Source organism: Camarhynchus parvulus, chromosome 1A (assembly GCF_901933205.1).
Source record: "Camarhynchus parvulus chromosome 1A, STF_HiC, whole genome shotgun sequence".
Classification (NCBI taxonomy): domain Eukaryota; kingdom Metazoa; phylum Chordata; class Aves; order Passeriformes; family Thraupidae; genus Camarhynchus; species Camarhynchus parvulus.
Window position 1 is genome coordinate 46,031,775 of NC_044586.1, and position 362 is coordinate 46,032,136.

Here is a 362-nt window from a genome sequence, read left to right on the forward strand (position 1 = left end):
CTGAGGAGCCCGGAACCCAACCCAGCGCTCCAGATGTCGCCTCACTAGCGCCGAGCAGAGGGGCAGGACCACCTGGGGCCATACTCCTCCCGATGCACCCCAGGTTACCACTGGCGCTCCTGGCCTCAAGGGCACACTCGCATTATAGCCCAAGATTTCCTCTTTTCTCGTGCTTGGGGAGGCTCAGCATTTGCATGGGCGCGTACCCGAAGGCAAGAGCCGCACCGGCAGCGCCCCGCCGGCACCTCCCGCCGCACCGGGGCTGACTCACGGCCGGGCCGGGCCGGGCGGGGCCGGGCGGGGCGGCGCGGATTGGCTGCCGGGCCGGCGGCGGCCGGCGGGGATTGGCTGCCGCGCGGCCT